This window comes from Pinus tabuliformis, chromosome Q, assembly GCF_031772625.1.
Source record: "Pinus tabuliformis cultivar Carrire ecotype Pingquan chromosome Q, CPIR1, whole genome shotgun sequence".
Lineage (NCBI taxonomy): Eukaryota > Viridiplantae > Streptophyta > Pinopsida > Pinales > Pinaceae > Pinus > Pinus tabuliformis.
The window spans coordinates 506408480-506428031 of NC_142296.1; the positions used below are offsets into that span (position 1 = coordinate 506408480).

The 19552-nt window shown below is 37.2% G+C and overlaps 1 pseudogene; it reads left to right on the plus strand.

The window, feature by feature from the left end:
- The window catches only part of LOC149220376 (methylmalonate-semialdehyde dehydrogenase [acylating], mitochondrial pseudogene), a 49521-nt pseudogene extending 36659 nt beyond the window's left edge, over positions 1–12862 (plus strand).
- Positions 12863–19552: the final 6690 nt, after the last annotated feature.

A 19552-nucleotide genomic window follows, 5' to 3' on the forward strand; every position in this document is an offset into this window, starting at 1 on the left:
AAAGGGTATATTAGATGGTAAATGGGGTCTGCCTAGTAGATTCCAATCGAAGGAAACGACTAGGTTTCTTGGAGGTGGGACCAAATAAATGGCTAGATACAACTCTGACGAATTTCCTTCCTACGGTAAAGGAATGGGAAGATTGCCCCCATGTTCATCGGAGTCAGTGTTTACGAAAATAATTTGAACGGTGTCGTTCTCATTCTCTTCAGTGACTGTATCATCTGAAGGTAAATCTTCTGAAGTCAAGATGGGGTCGACTGTTGTCTCGGCCTATTGACTTTGGTCCGATGTGGACTCAGAGGGTTTATCTTCAATGATAGGTGCTTCGATCGACTCCAAAGGTGGGTCAGTCGGATTTTTAACTAGTAATGGATTCGGTAAGAGTTTCTTGTACCCAGGAGGGAGTCACTGTGGTGATACAGGATGATTATCAAAGACTCTTTTAGCTTCATCGAAGAAGGGACAACAGTGGAGGGCATGGTTGCCTTCACACAGTCTATAGGGAAATTTAGATTTCCCTTTCTGTCCAATGACTTCGCTTTCACTAGTTAATGGTGTACTTTCAACATGATCGTCAGAGGTTGACGACACCAGATTGTGCAAGCGGGGAGACCAGTCCCTTAGGATCCGTGGGATGCAAGGACAATCTCGGTGATAGTGGTCTCCTTTGCATATGACACATGGAGATTTAGGTTTTGATGGTGCAGTGTGTGGATTTTCGCTAGATGATGCACGGTTGCCCCTTTTTGCCGTTGGCTCCTTCTTCTTTTTCTCCTTCCCCTTCTTCTTCTTCTCAGTTACTTGGTTTTTAGTTTTACTATCTTTACCAAGCGAAGAGGAAGAAGGAGAGGGAGAGACAAACGAAGTAGAAGGTTGGGGGGAAACTCTGGTATCATCTAGTTGTTGATTCGATTGTTCAGGAATTATGGTTCTTTGAACGACAGAGGTCGAGAAAAGCCATACTAGCAGGCCAATTGTCAGTCCTGGAAGGGACAATGCGGCCATATGAGGTGCACCAACATCTCCCCAAGAGGAGAAAGGACTAGGACTTCCCCAAGGGGAAATCCTTGGTTGGTGGACTCCATTTTCTCAACCGAAGACCAAGGAGGAAATATTGACGTTATTCTAATTAAAATAAATTTTAGACACTTTGACACAACTTGCTTTTTCAATTTTTAAGAGTCGATAAAAAGCTAAAGATGACTTTAGTCGCCTTCGATTTTTAATGAGCCTGAAGTGACAAGTGCTCAGATGGAACTTTTCCTTTAAGGAGTCTGAAAAGGAACAAAAGACACTACTCTGAAAATATATACAGATGGATTACCAAACCAATCATAAAACTACATAATACTTTTTACGGTAGGACAGTCAATCTTCCCAAATGTTGTGTTCAGTGCATTGTGATCGATAGGGCGGCAGACACGGCTTCCTAAGGATAAAGGATATATCCTATTCTGGTCTCCCAATATATATATGTGGGAGCACAAGTCCGTATTGGCACTTGTCATCTCAAAGAGGAGGAATCACCCAACCTACAATGAAAGCAGCAGTTACCGGGCTTTACAATGCCGAAAAACGTCTCTAGCCTAGACTTCTAGATGTTGTGTGTTAAGTTCCAAAGTGTTTTTATGTTCATTGAATTTATTTTACAGTTGATATTTCTTAAGAAGTTTTCCTTTAAGGTTCACCACGTGATGTAGATATACAATTCCTAAAATGCAATCTATGATGATAAACAATCGTTTAATCTTCTTTTTTCAATGAAAATCCTAGCTACTAAGGAAAGAGAAATGAAATTATTTCAACATAGAGAAGAGAGCACACACTAGATGGACTGTCCTAAATCACAATAAACAAGCAGTCTAAATGCAAATGCACATGCATGTATTTGTTTCCCGCTTCCTTAATGTGTGAATGACAAAAAGAATGCTAAATAAAAATATGAATTATCTCTTCTTTCAAAGCGACAATACTAACGATTTTCTTTTCAAAAACGAGAAGAAGGCAAGATGACACTTTGTGATTTTGAATTGAAAACTGCTTTCGACACTTGAAATACTTATAGATTCAGATCAAATACAAGAGTAACAATGTAATCGACTATCAAAAAGATAAGTATTCTTTTCTTTGACTAAAAACGACACTTGCGACACTTCCAAATCAAAAGATGACAGTTCGATTAAGCTACTATTTTGTAAAAGAGAACTGTAAATGGCACACAATACATAAAAACATTCACAATTCTTTGTACAATAGAGGTTGGATGCTGCAAAGAAGGGGGTTTCAATAGTGGTCTATTGATCATAGACAACAAAACTCCTGAATAAAACTGAAGACAATGAAGAAAAAACCAAAATCTAGAGGCAGATCTAGTCTTGTGTGATCATCGCACCTGTAACACAGGGAAACAGGGATGCATCCCACCTACTACACACAGGAGGTGCGATGCATCCAGATTTCCTAAAGGAGAGGGTGAAATGGTCAAGGAACGAGACTTTAACTTGGTTTTTGGTCACAGTTTGCAATTTAGTTCAGGGATTTAGGCCGAGCAAATGATAGTCAGTAATTACAAAGTATAGGGGATGATATAATGAGGTTACTCAAGCTACCTCTAGGGCACTTAGGATGTTTGCAAGTCAATTGTTCAGTTCATAAACAAACCTGGAGATTGACTGAAGTAGCATTGATATACTTTGTACTTGCATAGAAAATTCAGTTCAAAGGCTAGCTGGCTTGACTTCAGGCTCCATCTGTGGTTTATGAATCAAACAAATACAGACAAGCAATCAAACTAATTGCTCTAGAGCAGAGTCGCCATTTTGTTATCAGGAAATCTAGTGCCTATTCAGAGTTGCTAGTCCCACTAAGACGGGTAGCTATATTAGAAACAAACATATTAAAGTCACTTACTTTTCCTTTACGAGAGAGATATGAGAAAGAATCAGAGAGTACCAACCTCAGTCTTCCGCTTGGCTCCTTGCTCGTTTCCTTTCCCCTTTGACAGAATCTCTCCACTGCTTCCTTACTTGTCCAGCTTCAAAGAGCACCTGTAGATTCACAGTAGCATAATACCATCAAAGCATAGAGATATTTCACTATAAACAATATAGGATCATATATATATTGACCATATAAATGCATATAACAACACAATATTCAGAGATACACAAAAATATGGAGGAAAACTCAAATAGATTTACTAGTAAAAGTTGTAGAAGAGAGGATTACAACCACTTGGTCTGACCTAGCGCCATCCTCCCAGCTTGAAAGCCCTCTTCACCTCATACAAAGCAAGATCACCCAACAATGTCTTCAAAGAGAAACCAGCAGCACCTCTTTGCAAATTACCGAATTCCAACCTTTGGATCTCTTGGATGAGGGATCCATTTATAGATATTTGCAGGGGGGTGAGTCAACTTTTGCGATTTTGATTAGTGTCATCTCTCTGATAGTTCTTAGTTCCACATGGAGATTGTAGATCTCTTACTCATCCCTGGGTGAACTCAGAGAGGCAAGTGTCAAATGAGCAGTTTCTAGAAGATTCTCTAGGTTTTCACCTAGCAAACTACTTGTGCCATCTGTCTGCTCTGGCTTATCACACCCTATAGAAGGGCTTTCCAGTATGCATCACACTTTTTGCATGTGGTAGGTGAGATGCATCGTACCTTTAGCACTGGGTAGTCTGTATGGTCCTGATTTGACCAGTTTTGAATAGATTTTCATGGAGAACTTCTGGGAGATGATGTAATCAATTGACCTTGCTCCTTTAAGGTACGAAACAAAACTTTTAGGGACTTAGAAGCCCTTGATTTATGGACATATGTGATTGGGGTTGTAGTGCCAAAATATGTCTATAACAGGATGTCGATGAAATCATTAATTTTACTGATCGTAGCTGTCATGATCTATTTACTCCCATATCCGATCATGATGATGATTCTATCGTAGTTTATTTTTCGAAGCCACCTATTTATGATGATCTATTTGTCAACAAAGTCAAAACCCCCTAGACTGTTGAGGCACTTCAGCCTGAGCTGATGGTTATGTTAGGCCCTCACTCTCCTGAGGTTGGTTTCACTTCTGATCAGGAAATTTTTGGAACACCAAGCCTCCTCATCACTCATTTATATGCATTGAAGATCAATTTCACACATAGAACATACTTCCTCCACTTGAACTGCATGATCCCATCACTCATGCATCGAAGGAGTATTGCATTGAAAGCATGCGTGCACAACACAAGTTGTCTTTGTTTCTTTCGTTTGCTTGCATGTCACAGTCAAGAGTATGTGCATGCTTCACAACTTCTTGTAGTGTCGCACGACACCATGACAAGTCCACTAATTACATGTCATTCACTTGCACTCATTTATGTTCTGTGGACACATTTAAACATGGAGTGCGTTTTTCTTCATTGTTATATCTTTCTTGTTTGCTGGTTCACAAAACTGGGTTTCTCGTGGACCATCCCTTCACCAACATGGGTCAACCAATGCGCAAGTGGCTACATTGGAAGTATCACTTCACATGATCAGGCCCATGCATCGATAGCTTAGGAGTAGAAATAATGTTTTCTTTTGGTTTTTTTCTTGCATGCTTGTTTTCTTACTTACCTCGCATGTTTGTGTGTCTACTTTCTTATTTGATTACTTTCTTTGTTTTCACATTTACTTCTTCTTCTTCTTTGTTTTGTTATTTTTTTCTTGTTATGCACTTGTAGGTTAGTTTCACATGAAACCATGCGTGACTCTTGAAAGAAGTTAGGTAAAGTACAAAAGGCCTTATGCAGCTATCACTTCTTGGTTATCTGTCGTCCTCCCTCTCTATGAACAACTTGTTATCTTTAGTCCATGATACGCCAATGGAAAATACGTACTGTTCGAAGTGATCCTTGGTGAAAACATAAACACTTGCACACTAACTAGTGTCACATACTCTAGTTGGTTGCTTTTGGTTTAACCCTTGGCAGCTCAGTCAAGTAGTGTAAGGCGAGGGGGGAAAAATTCACAAGCACATTAGAGGTACATATAAAAATACTTCTTTGAAGGAACAACCTCTTCTTCTCTCAATAAGTTAGGATCCCTCTTCCACCTCTAAAATGAATAAGTGTTATGCACAGATATGAAAAGTGAAAAATTGAAAATGAAAAATGAATAAAGTGAAAGCAGAGAAAGGATTCCTGAAAGGGATGTGATGCAATTAACTCCATCGGGTCACTAACCAGGCTTGATGGGAGCGGAGAGATGTTTGTGTTCCTGTGTGACTTTGTCGGCATACTGTTTAGGCCTGCTGGTAGTGGAGCAACACCAAGGATGAAACTAAAAGTCTGATGACTATGCTACTTTTGCACCAATATACCCCTCAACCCAAATCAAAACTATTGTGTCGACTTGGCTTTAAATGTGTGTCAATCAACCAAGCACTTGGAAAATGCTACATCTTACAATCAAGCAAGTGTCGGAACTGTTAGCACTCCAGGAAACTCTCCTAGGTTGTAGCTTGGAGATTCCTGGTAACATATAAATCTTCAATATCATTCTCTGAACTATTGGAATGGATTGGGTTTTGGATCAAGTCATATGATTGTTTCAACTCTGTTTTCATTCAAGACATGCATGAACACCCTCAATTTGACAAGGCTTTCGACCACTAATGCTCAATAGTTTATAGATTCAATGAATAGATGGAGAATCCTGACTGTACCAGTAGATACATACATAAACACATATGAATGGCTAGCTACAGAAAGTAAATGAAGCTTGCAAATATGATTTATCAATGTAGAGATAAGATCACAGTTATCTAGCATTAGACACATAAGAAAACATGAATAACCTATTCAAGTGCAAGCTTAGAACAAAGGAGAAGATGGTGATTGAACATGTAACAATAAAAGAAGCTTGTATTACTGGAATGAAGATGAGACGCTGGGAGGAACAAAGTATCCATAGTCTCCAAAAGTTGAATGCTTAATACTTTGAACTTTCAGCCATTTATAGGCTTTTTACAATGCTCTCTAACTCTATGAGGCTCAAGATGTCTTAATCTATCCCCTCTGTCTTCTAACTACTTGATGCCATAACTAGACAAACATGAGCTCAAAGGGATTTTTTTTCTAATAAACACAGTAACCAAATTCTGGTAATTTCGCCACACTGTCAGGTGGCTCGCTCGTGCCAGCGATGTTCCATGATCATTTATGTTGGTTTGACTGCATCATGTTGTTGTTTTTCCCCTTTCTCCCATGCAGTCTGTATTTCAGTTCAACTGTCAAACTGTGAAAAACAATGACAAAGCCAACCAATTTCCTCCCTGGGTGACTGGCAGGAAGTGGGGTACGGGGGTAGTTGGGCTGTTCGATTGGGAGGAATGGATGGAGGAGATCAATTGCTGGAGGCTTGAAGTTGTGGCGGGAGTGGAATAAGTTCGAGTCGTCCGATCTTAGATGGGCAGATCAAACGGTTATCGGGTGGAGGAGGTGTTCGAAGGATAACTCCTTGGAGAAATTTTCTTTAGGTGGAAATTGTCTATATTGGGCAGTCATCGAGTGGTAAGAGGTAAAGGTCAGAGCCCGCCTGATTCCATTCATCGGGTGCCATGTAGTAGTGGAGGAGAGAGGGGAAACCGCTTTTATCGGGTGGGTATCCCTCTCGCTTGTTGCCCGAGAAAAATGCATGATATCCGTTAGATTTGGCGGAAATGATCTAACGGTGGTGATTGGTCGGAGCGGGTGAGCATAAAGCACTAGTTGGATGAAGTTTGGACCATCATATTAGTGGGAAGATTGATGGCAAGGATCGGAGAATGAAGAGCACAGCGGAAAGGAGATCAACTGAGAGTAGACCCGTCAATATTTATGAGCACATGTTGGGTCCCTATAATACTAGTGATTGCCCCATTACTATTGTAGTTATACCTCTTATTTATATTGTTCTGCCCCTATTACCCCCATATTGTTATTTCTGTGCCCCATAGAATCCCTCTATTGTTATTTTTGTGGCTTTATATTATTATTGTTAGGTCGGCTGGATTATATTGTGACTCCTTAGACTCCTATATATAGAAAGGAGGTTTTGTCATTTGTATCATCCAAGAATTGTTCATTTATGTGATGTAAAGGAGGTTTCCCCCTCGAAGAGGCTGAATTCTAAGGTGTTGATCTTTCTTTTCTATCTTTTCTTGAGCTGGTTTCATAACATTTGGTATCAGAGCTTTGGATTCTAGGGTTTCGCTGCTCCAAATAGGTCATCGTGGAATTTTCGCTATAACTTTTTTTCTGTGATGTTTCAGAAGTCGCAAAAAAAACCCATTTGAGAAGAATTGGCGCTGAACCTTGGGTCCAAATTTCAGAGCTTTTCGCGTGATATGTTCGGAGATATGATCTGAGGAACTTGGCCTTTTTGCAGACTCCTGAATTACATTCAAAACAGGTGACCTGGGGAAAACCGTCATAACTCTCTCTCTGAGGATCGGATTGAAATTTCATAAAAAGGTATAGAAAGAGGACGGACTGTAGCTTTTTGTGTGTGTGTTTCAAATTCAAAGGTTGAAACAGTGACTCGTGGCACGTCGTACAAGTTCGCTCTACTGAAACAGTCTAAAAGCAAGTAACTGTGGGAGATTTCACATAACTCTTACTTGGAGAATCCAATTTGGCTCAGACTTGTGGTATTGGAAAGAGGACGCAGAAGGCTACTACAGGTAGCAAGTTTAGTACTGGATGATCTGAAATTACAGAGATACATCAGATTCAATATCAGGCTTCTATAGAGTGAAAAAAGGTGTGTAATTTTTTTTTAATTTTTTATCTAAGCTTGGTTTAACGGAATTCAAAGGGCATAGTAAAGCATTATTATCAGTAACTGATGCCCCGAGGAAAGAAAATGCAAATACCTAGTAAGGAACCTGAAAGCTCTAGCATGACTCATGAAGAAGAGGAAGAAATGCTACATGATATATCAAAATTACAAGAACAAGTGCAACAAATGTCATGCTCACAAAAGCTAACAGAAGCTAAGATAAGTGGCGTGGAATCTAAGATAAATGGCGTGGAATCTAAGATAAAGGGCATGGAAGCTAAGATGGAGGATTCGATGGTAAATTTGAAGATAGATTTGAAGACAGACATGGAAGAATTGAAGAACTTGCTACAAGAAAGGGTCACTAATGGTGAAAAGGTAGTAAAGGAAACTCATGATGAGAACAAAAGAAATGTTAATCATGATTCCATAGACTCCAATGTTGGATCGAAGACTCACCATGTTCCAAAAATCGATATGAGGAAGTTTGATGGCAAGGATCCTGCCACATGGATATTACAGATGGAGCAATTCTTCGATCTCAATAATGTGCAAAACACACAAAAGGTACGTATGGCAACTTTATATTTGGAACCAAATCAGTTTGTATGGTATCAATGGCTTTGTTCTCGTAAACAATTTATCACTTGGGCAATTTTTACGGAAGAATTGATAGCACATTATGATGATACAAAAAGCAACACTTTTTTTAGCCAATTGATAAGTCTCAAACAAAAGGGTTCAATAATGGAGCACATTGAGGAGTTCCAAAAATTGAAGGGTAAAAGATATTCCAGAGGAGCATAGGATTGATGTGTTCATAGGGTCTTTAAAGGATAATATCCAACATGATGTGCGCCTTTGGGAACCTGATTCATTAGAGAAGGCATTCAGGTTAGCAAGAAAAATGGAAAGCAAAATTATGGCAACTAGGAAGCATACCATTCAAAACTATAAAGATGGAAGTGTTGTTGCCCATAGTCTTCCACAACCTACAAGGTTGACACCACAACAATTGGAAGAAAAAAGAGCAAAAGGGCTTTGTTACAATTGTGATAGCAAATACACAAAAGGTCATAAGTGTGCTGAGAAGAAATTATTCTACATAGATTGTGAAGAGGAAGAAGAAAAGGAGCAAGAAAGGTCAAAAGAAGAGGATATATTCCAGGAACAAAGCCTAGATGAAGAACAAATAAATCCGACCATATCTTGTAATGCATTGGCGGGAATTACCACTCCTCAAACCATCAAGATAGAAGGACAAATCAAGAAGAAAAAGGTAATAGTGTTGATTGATTCAGGAAGCACCCACAATTTTATTCATTGTAGGGTAGCAAAAGAATTGAATTGCTTCCTATATCCAGCACCAGAGTGTCAAGTGATGATTGCAAATGGAGGAACAATAAATTGCTCTGGAAAGTGCCATAATATCAAGCTATCCATGGGAGAATATGTATTGACTAGCCCAATGCTTTCCATTCCAATGGGAGGTGCGGATGTTGTACTAGGAGTCCAATGGCTACAATCCTTGGGTACAATAGCTTTTAATTTTCAAGAACTTTTCATCAAATTTTCTTCAGAAGGAAAGGAAGTTGAATTAAGGGGTATTGCAGGGAAACCAGGAAAGATAATCAGCTCTCATGGTATGACAAAGCTTCTAAGAAAGGAGCAAAGAGGTGTAATTGCACAATTATGCTCACTAGATGTTTCCACATTGGAATCATCTATTTCTCCAGATCTCCAAAAAGTCTTGGACAATCATTCCAAGGTATTTGAAACTCCCAAGGGTCTCCCACCTATGCGTGATCATGATCATGCTATTCATCTGATTCCAGGAAGTGTTCCTCCAAACATCAGGCCGTACAGATATCCCTATGTCCAAAAAAGTGAAATTGAACGTATGGTTGCAGAAATGCTAGAGGCTGGTATAATTCAACCGAGTCAAAGTTCTTTCTCAGCTCCAGTAGTATTGGTGCACAAGAAGGATGGATCATGGCGCATGTGTCCAGATTATAGGGAGCTCAACAAGCTCACTATTAAAGATAAGTTCCCCATTCCTGTTATTGATGAATTACTGGATGAATTGCATGGATCAATTTACTTCACCAAGTTGGATCTTCGTTCGGGATATCATCAAATCAGAATGAAGATTGAAGACATTCCAAAAATGGCATTTAGAACTCATGAGGGTCATTATGAATTTTTGGTCATGCCTTTTGGCCTTACCAATGCACCTTCAACATTTCAAGGTTTGATGAATTCAATTTTCAAACCATTCCTTAGAAAATTTGTGTTAGTATTTTTTGATGATATACTAATCTACAGCAAGTCTTGGAAGGATCATGTTGAACATGTTGACAGGGTGCTACAACTATTGGAGGAGAAACAATTATATGCAAAAAGATCCAAATGTTTCTTTGGAGTCCAGGAGGTGGAATATTTGGGTCATATTGTATCTCATGAAGGAGTTAAGGTAGACCCTAGCAAAATTAAAGCCATTAAGGAATGGAAAATCCCCACATCCATAAAGCATCTGCGAGGATTTCTTGGGTTGACAGGGTATTATCGCAAGTTTGTTAAGAATTATGGGAGAATAGCAGCACCTCTAACAACATTATTGAAGAAAGATTCATTTTCATGGACTTCGGAAGCAACAAAGGCCTTTGAACATCTTAAAGAGGCAATGTGCCAAGCACCGGTCTTAGCTACACCGGACTTCACAAAAACCTTTATTGTGGAATGTGATGCTTCAGGAAATGGAATTGGTGCTGTTCTAATGCAAGATGAAAGACCCATTGCTTTTGAAAGTCGTCCAATCAAGGAAAAGTTTTTAAGCAAAGCTATTTATGAGAAGGAAATGTTGGCAATACTCCATGCACTTAAGAAATGGCGACCCTACCTAATGGGAAGACACTTCAAGGTAAAAACATATCATGATAGCCTTAAATACTTTTTAGAACAAAGATTATCCTCTGAAGAGCAACAAAAGTGGGTCACAAAGATGTTGGGTTATGACTTTGAAATCATCTACAAAAAAGGGAAGCAAAATGTGGTGGCAGATGCACTCTCAAGAAAGGATGAGGATGTGGAAGCATTGTTGTGTGCCATTTCTATTATCCAACCAGATTGGATAAACAAAGCAAGGGAGGAATGGAAGAATGACGAAGAAGTGTGGACACTTATTCGAAAGCTACAACAAGATTCCAGTACTTCTGATACATTTAGCTGGCAAAATGATTCGTTATGGTACAAAGATCGCTTATACCTCTGTAAGAATTCCCAGCTAAAACAAAAGATTCTTATGGAATTGCACACTTCTCCCTTAGGAGGGCACTCAGGATTTTTAAAAACTTACCACAGGGTTAAGAAGGAATTTTTTTGGGATGGCCTTAAATCAGATATTCAAAAGTTTGTGGCGGAATGTTTGGTTTGCCAGCAAAATAAAGTTGAAACAATTAAGACACCGGGTCTATTACAACCTTTATCCATTCCAAGCCAACGTTGGGAGGAGGTTTCAATGGATTTTATCACAGGTTTACCCAAGTCTGAGGGAAAGAGTGTCATCATGGTGGTAGTTGACAGACTTACCAAGTATGCACACTTTTGTGCATTATCACATCCATTTAAAGCCAGTACAGTTTCTACTGCATTTATGGAAACAGTTCAAAAGCTACATGGAAACCCAAAGATTATTGTAAGTGACAGAGATCCCATTTTCACTGGAAATTTTTGGACAGAATTATTTTCTTGTCTTGGTACTCAGTTAGCTCATAGCTCATCTTATCATCCTCAATCTGATGGGCAAACTGAGATAGTAAACAAATGTTTGGAAGGATATCTTCGTTGCTTTGTATCTGATAAACAGACACAATGGGTCAAATGGTTGCCTCTGGCTGAATGGTGGTATAACACTTCCTTCCATACAACAACAAAAATGACCCCATTTATGGCACTTTATGGGTATCAACCCCATCCATCACATCATATTTAAGAGAAAATTCTAAGGTTCAGGCAGTGGAACATCACATCGAACATCAACAACAAGTCCTCCAACTCTTAAAGGATAACCTCGTGTTGGCACAAAATAGAATGAAACAACAGGCAGATCAACATCGCAGTGAAAGAAGTTTTGATGTAGGTGATTGGGTATTCCTACGGCTACAACCATATAAGCAAATGTCCCTAAAGCAAGCTAAGAAGGATAATAAATTATCACCAAAGTATTATGGTCTGTACAAGGTGTTGCAAAAGATTGGTACTATGGCATACAAATTGGAGCTTCCTGCAGCTTCTCGATTGCACCCAGTTTTCCATGTTTCATGTTTAAAGAAGGTTATAGGTGACAAGCTCCCAATTCAAACAATATTGCCAGAACTTGATGAGGAAGGGAAAATTATATTGGAACCGGAAGCAGTCACAGAAACAAGAACTCGACAGCTACGAAATCGATCAATTTCAGAGTATCTTATAAAGTGGAAGAACTTATCCGCTGAAGATTCCACAAGGGAGGATGAGAATTTTATGCAGAAGTATCCAGAACTACTCAAGCGTTGAGGACAACACTTTTTTGAAGGAGAGGGGCATGTTGGGTCCCTATAATACTAGTGATTACCCCATTACTATTGTAGTTATACCCCTTATTTATATTGTTGTGCCCCTATTACCCCCATATTGTTATTTCTGTGCCCCATAGAATCCCTCTATTGTTATTTTTGTGGCTTTATATTATTATTGTTAGGTCGGCTGGATTATATTGTGACTCCTTAGACTCCTATATATAGAAAGGAGGTTTTGTCATTTGCATCATCCAAGAATTGTTCATTTATGTGATGTAAAGGAGGTTGCCCCCTCGAAGAGGCTGAATTCTAAGGCGTTGATCTTTCTTTTCTATATTTTCTTGAGCTGGTTTCATAATAGCACAGGTGTATGATTTTGAAGTCTGGATTATGGCCAAAGTGGTGCAAGAGGAGGCGTGGACCATTAGAGATAAAACAGGGGACATTTCCATCAAAATAGCAGCAATCCACCTCAGGGCTAACATTGGCTCCTTCTCAGGATGAAAGCCTCCATGTGAGGTTTCAAGAACTGCATAATGCTTCCTTTCCAGTAATAACCAAAACAAACTTATCTCCTAGTGTTCCATTAGGCATGGATTTTATTTGCATAGAAAACAAAAACTGAAAAAGCCTATTACAATATTAAGGCCTTAAAGCCTCATATGAAGTAAAGTTTCAAAAACCACCCATTGACTGGGCCATCAAAAAAACCTTCCCCCTCCAAATTATGCAGAATGAAAGTATTGTTCATCTAAACTTGAGCAATGAAAAATGGTCCCGTCCATAAGGTATCAAATTTACCATGGTTGCCCTTATTTTCCTTCAATGCATCCCATTTGAGAACCCAGTCACCAACCTGAAAACTGTCCATTTTTGCCTTCCTATCAAAGGTTTCTTTTATCTTCTTAAGATGAATTCTTGAATTCTCAACTAGTTGTTCTCTGATCGGTTGTAATTCAACCAAGTTACTCATTCTCCTTGCCATGTCGTTCTCTTCATCCTATTCTTCTTGCAAGAATTTGGCCACAAGGAGAATTAGCTAGATAGAAAAAACAACATCAGTGCCATAAACCAACTTAAATGGTGAATTTCCTATGGACTTCTTGTTGGTAACTCTGTCAGCCCACAGTGCAAACTTCAACTTGGAATCCTAGTTCTTTTTGTTGTCCTACAACAATTTTTTGATTATCCTTACAAGACTCTTGTTAGATGATTCTGCCAGACCATTGCCTTGAGGATAATATGAGGTAGAATGCACCAACTAAATTCCCATGGATTCACACATGTCTAACAATTCTTCTACCCTGAAAGCTGCTGCGTTATCAATGACTAGTTTGGTTGCACAACCAAATCTAGTGAAAATATTCTCATTCAAGGACTTTATGTTAACCTGATGATTAGCATTTTTAGTGGGTATAGCCTCAATCCATTTGGTGAAATAATCAGTGGCTACCAAGATCCATTTGTGATGGCCATTTGTGAAGAGCCTATGTTACCATGACTATAACAAAATGCTGGTTAAGTCGATAAAATGCAGAAAGAGGAAGAATATTTTTTTTATAATCAGTCATGCTGGGAAGCCAATCTATTCCAAGCTTGTTGTTGGACCGTTTAGCCTTGATTTTAGTTATTTAATATTGTTTAAATCAAAACATGATATGTGTTTGGATTTTTCATGGATATGGAGATCATAATAAGCAAGCATGATTCTCGACAACCTTGTAAGAAATCATATCTTATGTGGAGAAAAATTATAAGGAAAATGTTACATGTTCGTTGCCTTGTTTTTGTCTCATCCATATTAGTAATGTGTTAGAACTTGGGTGATCTAAGAAATATTGAGATCTAGACACCGTTTCTCTTCATTTTGTTTTGCCTCATTAACAAAGTGGGGACACTGAGATGTAGTTTGCGTCATGTGTGTTATTTTAAGGAAAACATTGTATATATAGACAATATATTTTATTTGGCTCTGGATGGAATATGGATTTTTTTGAGCCTTACTGGGACATGATATATTGATGACTGTTTAGAAACATTTCAGAGTACATTTTTATTATACCATTACAAGTGCACACATTTTTATTTCATGTATGCACTACTTCATTTATTTTATTTTAGTAAGTAGCTCTCTTGAAAATGGTTGAGGAATGGTTATAAACTTGACCTATAGGAACTTATTATTTTATTCTTAATAGGAAGAAGGATGGGTGGTTTGTTGTGCCTCCAAGGAATGATTTACTACATAGAAAAAAGCTAGTGATAGGGACATCTCTACAAATTCATCTTGCTATGAATTCGATCAGAATAGTTCATTACGTAATTTAGATTCACTGGATATGAAGCTCCCTCAGCAATTAGATCACCACAAATATGGTTATCAACTACAAATTAGAGATGGACCCAACTCGAGCATAACCCATTTCTGCAACTTCCTCAAATGGAGAGCCCAAAGCTTCCCTGCAATATTGCCAATTTATCCTCCATCTCGGAATAGGCATGGATACTCCATGACATGTTTATTGGAATTTGTAAACATGGGGATACTCTTAGCACACTCAAAGTGTACAAGGCTTAATGATCAACAACAACAAGGTGCATTTTATGGTGATGAGCAGGTTTACACAGACTTGAGAATGTTAAATAAATACTGCATTAACGACTGTCGAATTGTGAAAGCTAGTAATGGAGGTTTTAACTTTGTAGGTCACAATAGATTGAGAATTATCCTATACCATGTTGCTAGGACTTGTGTCAGATAGGATTTCCAATCAATTGCATATTCGAATGCATATACATTCTTACAATTTTTTGTTATCAAGGAATCCAATTCCAGTTATACAAGGGAGTTGAAATTGTGGAGCTAATCAATAGATATGAATTTAGTTTTCTACCATATTTAAATTTGATTCAAACTTTTGGATTTATATGTTAAAGAGTAAAATCTCTTGTAGGATGGAGAAATCTTGAACATTTTTCTCTTACCTCATAATATGTCATGAAATGAAGTTCCAATTGAGGATCTTGCATATTCAAATTCAATCACATGAATGTATTTTCAACAAATATAAGTATGTTGCCTTATCATTTTCATGCTTTCTTTCCAAAATTGTTAACTTTAAAATAAAAAAAATCATTAAGGTTTAAAATGACTTTACTATTAGCTTTAAAAAAGTAGATTTTTTTTTACCATAAAGAATGGAGACTTAAGGTAATTAAAATCTCTATTTGGGAACTCTCAATGTTGAAACCACCTTAAAAGAACATTTAAAATAATTTTGTTTATTTTTTAAAATAATTTTTCATATTGTCTCTAGAGAGACAATAGTTGGAATTATGGACATATAGTCTCTATACAAACAATATGCTTTTAATCTCAGTGATTGTCCCTAAATATATAAAAATGTAATTATCTCAAGAGACAAAAAAAATGTGAGAGGAATCACTCCTTTTCAGATGCCCCTTATTGCATAACACTTATTTTAATTATTGTTTTAATAGAAGTCTTATATACCTTACAAATACCCTCATTTCAATAGCCATAAGGATCTTCGTGGTGGTGGAGTAAGCACATTGTTTTATGTGGATAGTCTCATTATTATATGAATAATCAACCATCATATTAGTAACAAAATGCAACAATATACCTCACTCCAATCTCCATTAAAATTTAATAACTATAGGCATCATGGTATATTATAGATAGAACAAGCACATAATCCCTTGTGAATCCATTAATAATGTACCCCAAATAGAGTGCCCCAGTCACTTGTGAATACCCCATTTACATAAGGATAAATATCATGTTATCATGAAAGTGAAAACCCCATTAATTTACACAAAATTCATGATATATTAAAAATTAAATAAACACACAGTCCCATCGTAACATAAAATAATATAAAATTTCATTTTAAAAATAATTTAATAATTCCAAAAGAAAACACCATCAATAATAAAGAAAAAAGAAAATAACACTATCATAGTTTAGTTTACGTGTAAACATGTATTATTATTATTATTATTCAAATTTTGAATTTATTATTATTAAAATATATATATTAAAGCGAGAAACCTGGGAAATAAAATTAAATATCATGAACATTTACGTGTAGATTCATTGAATTTTGAAATTTTTTACGATTAACTCAATAAACTGAAACCACCTCCTGCTGGTTTGACATGTGAAGGTTTTCCCATTGTAGGGAAAAAACCAAAACCAAGAAAATAGACATAAATATCGTGAAGATGGGATCATACCAAAGCCGCCGACTCAACCGTGTCGAGTGGACCCTTCTTTCTACATTACCTTTCCATGCCAAGATTTACTAAGTATGGAAATACTACTTAACTATTAAGATATAGAAACTAGATAACCCAAAATTGTCCAAGGAATGAGATTGATGCTTGAGAGGAAGAGTTTACTATAAAACTTGACGAGGGAGATCCCGTGGACTACATTAACCATCTTATGAAATTGAGCTGGTCTCTCATCACCCGACCACCCCTCCACTCACCCCTCAACATATGATAAAGTTGTTGAATGATGTCCCACATTTTTTGCATTAACCAATCCAAAGAATGGGGCCACATTGGATTACTAATGGAGAGAATTAGAGGTTGACTGCATATCCGAAAGCTACACTCAATTGTACATGGAGAACCGATCCCATTTGAAATGAGAATGTATTGATAAAGGATGAGAACATATGGACCTATTCCTTTCTTCCTTCCCAAGAGGTATGGTCTTGGAGCTGTGACGATCCTTAAAATTTTTCAGTGATTGGGTTAGAATCTGTGTTATGATCAAGGGATCTTGGGAAGGACTCTATCACTTGAAAATTGAGATAATCACATGTATGAATGTAACTCTGTTGGGACGATGTTTGGTCCTATGTGTGTTCTATTTCAACAATGAATGTTTGAGAATTTGTACGAGTGAGGCTGTGATTGAAAGGAACAAAGCCTCTAGAGGGTATGGCCCTTTTTGTGACCCAATCTATCTCAATGTTGGCTGCTCAATGAATCTGATTGAATTTATCTGAATTGATCCAATTTAAAATAAGAATTTATTGATATAGGAGGAGAAGGTTTGATGATGTGCCCTTTTATCACCCAATAGGTATGGTCTATGAGTTGAGACCATCCTTAAAATATCTTAGAGCTGAACGATTGGATAAGATCTCTGATGTGATTGAGAGATCCTGGGAAGTGTAATACCCCTAGTTGGATCCCCATAATAGAAATGTAAATATATAAAAGGTGAGAGGGTGGGAGCTTAACAAGGTAGTATGTAAATGTATATTTAAAATTAATAAAAAACATTATTGATTGTAGAAGAAGAGGGACAAAAACATGGGGGGCTATGATTTCGTAAAAGAGGAAAGAAAGGGGCCCCAAGGAGAACAAAGACATAATTATTTATTCCTAAGCATGTGTTATTTACCTTGTATTATTCTAAATCATATTGACCTTGGATTAGGTTCCAAGTGAGATATGTGGGCTTATTAAGAAGCCACATTGTGAATTGTGAGAATGCATATATATTACATGACTTCTGGTTATGCAAGGGATGTCCATCATTCTATGGGAAGCCTTTGGGAAGACCCTATGCTGCCATGACCATAACAAAATGCTAGTTAAGTCAATAAAATGTAGAAAGAGGAAGAATAATTTTTTTATAATCAGTCATGCTGGGAAGCCAATCAATTACAAGCTTTTTGTTGGACTATTTAGTCTTGATTGTGGTCAGTTAATATTGTTTAAATCAAAACATGAGATGTGTTTGGATTTTTCATAGATATGGAGATGAGAATAAGCAAGCAGGATTCTCAACAACCTTGTAAGAAATCATATCTTAGGTGGAGAACAATTATATGGAAAATGTTACATATTTTTCTCCTTGTTTTTGTCTTATCCATATTAGTAATGTGTTAGAACTTGGGTGAGTTGAAAAATATTGAGATCCTGACACCGTTTCTCTTCATTTTGTTTTGCCTCATTAACAAAGTGGGGACTGTGAGATGTAGTTTGCATCAGGTGTGTGTTTTTGAGCAAAACATTATATATCTAGACAATATATTTGATTTGGTTCTAGATGGCATATGGATTTTGTTGAACCTTACTGGGAGACGATCTTTTGATGAATGTTTAGAAAAACTTCATAGTACATTTTTATTCTACCATTACAAGTGCACACATTTTTATTTCATGTATGCACTACTTCATTTATTTTATTTCAGTAAGTATCTCTCTTGAAAATGGTTGAGGAATGCTATAAAACTTGACTTATAGGAATTTATTATTTTATTCTTAATAGGAAGAAGGATGGGTGGCTTGTTGTGCCTCTGAGGAATGATTTACTAAGTAGAAAAAAGCTAGTGATAGGGATGTCTCTACAACTTTAGCTGGCTATGAAGTCAATCAGAATAGTTCATTACTTGAATTAGATTCATTGGATATGAAGCTCCCTTAGCAACTAGATCACCACCAATTTGGTTACCAATTGCAACAATTCTTAGGCTGCAAACAGGAGATGGACCCAACTCGAGCATAACTCATTTCTACAACTTCCTCAAATGGAGAGCCCAAAACTTCCATACAATATTGTCAATTCATCCTCCATCTCGGAATAGGCATGAATACTCTAAGACTTGTTTATTTGGAATCTTCAAACATGGAGATGCTTTTACCATACTCAATGTGTACAAGGCCTCATGATCAACAACAACAAGGTGCATTTTATGGTGATGAGCAGGTTTACACAAACTCGAGAATGTTAAATAAATACTGCATCAATGACTATCGAATTGTGAAAGCTAGTAATGGAGGTTTTAACTTTGTAGTTCACAATAGATTGAGAATTATCATATACCATGTTGCCACGACCTGTGTCAATTTTACAACTTTTGTAAAACCTTCATCAAGACAGGATTTCCAATCAATCGCAGATTCAAATACATATGCATTCTTACAATTTTTGTTATCAAGGAATCCAATTCCAATTATACAAGGGTATTGAAATTGTGGAGCTAATCACTCGCTATGAATTTAATTTTCTACCATATTTAAATGTGATTCAAACTTCTGGATTTATATGTTAAAGAGTAAACTCTCTTGTAGGATGGAGAAATCTTGAACATTTTTCTCTTTCCTCATAATATGTCATGAAATCAAGTTCCAACTGAGGATCTT